Here is a 1139-nt window from a genome sequence, read left to right as displayed (position 1 = left end):
ATATATATACATACATATATATAAATATACATATATTTATATATACATATGATATTTACGTTTGTATGTATATGCCCATGTATAGATATATATATATATATATATATGTGGTAGTTAGACACAGATCGACTCTACTCAGAACATTCAATTCGTCTAAACGATGCATTTATTCAAAGAGATTGTACAATGACTAATTAAGTTAGTCGCTACTTTGACTATTGTCTGTGAGAAAGAAATAAACGAAAAGAATAAAGTTAAAATAAACCACATTAAGAAAATCTGCAATATTTATCCAAGTGTGACCTCGTGGGACATTATGATGTTTTAAACAACAATCCGCCGCCTCTGCGGTAGTTTGTTAAAAGACAGAATCTCACCGTTGTACTCTGTATAAAGCGTATTGTACTACTCGAGATTTCAGGGGTAAAATGTGGTAGATATATGAAGAGATATGTATATCTCTATATGGCCATCAGAATATAGGACCTGATACTGCAACGGCTTGGGTTTCAAGGGCCCATAACTCTTCAATATCCTCCCACAAAACCCGAGAGACTCACATAGAATGGATGTAGGGGTCTTCAAAACAAAACAAGAATTCCTCGTGTCCAGAGTTCAGGAGAAACCTACCACGCAGCAAGAAACACAGATGAGGGCAGCAACATCACCGCCACCATTCACCAAATGCCTCATATCAGAGGAGGTTTAGAGAAATTATAACATAGCTAATGGCAGTGCATCGGCATGGTCGCAGCTCTTGAGCTGAAGCTAGTAAAAAAGAAAGGCCTGGATCCAAGAAGTGTAAAATAATAGCTAAAAATTTGCCCTGTTTATAATTATACCATATGTTACATATTTATTATATCTTACCTTGATACCTTGTGGACTAAGATCCCCGTTGACAGGCCCCTGGTATTTGTAGAATGTTAAACACTTTTGGTATGCCTATTAAGAACTCCTTTATAGAGTAACTGTTGCATTTGTTTTGAGTATATAAATAGTTTGGCTGCTTGTTTCTCTGGAGACTTTCAGAATGATGCAGACGCCACTGATAGGAACACAATAAGGTTCGAAAATCGATTAAGGTTGCTCATCATTTTTATTAGTCTGTGGCGAAACGGCTAAAAATTCGCCCTGTT

Source organism: Octopus bimaculoides, chromosome 12 (assembly GCF_001194135.2).
Source record: "Octopus bimaculoides isolate UCB-OBI-ISO-001 chromosome 12, ASM119413v2, whole genome shotgun sequence".
NCBI classification, from domain to species: domain Eukaryota; kingdom Metazoa; phylum Mollusca; class Cephalopoda; order Octopoda; family Octopodidae; genus Octopus; species Octopus bimaculoides.
The sequence above is the reverse complement of the archived record's forward strand: the minus strand, read 5'-3'. Positions refer to the sequence as shown.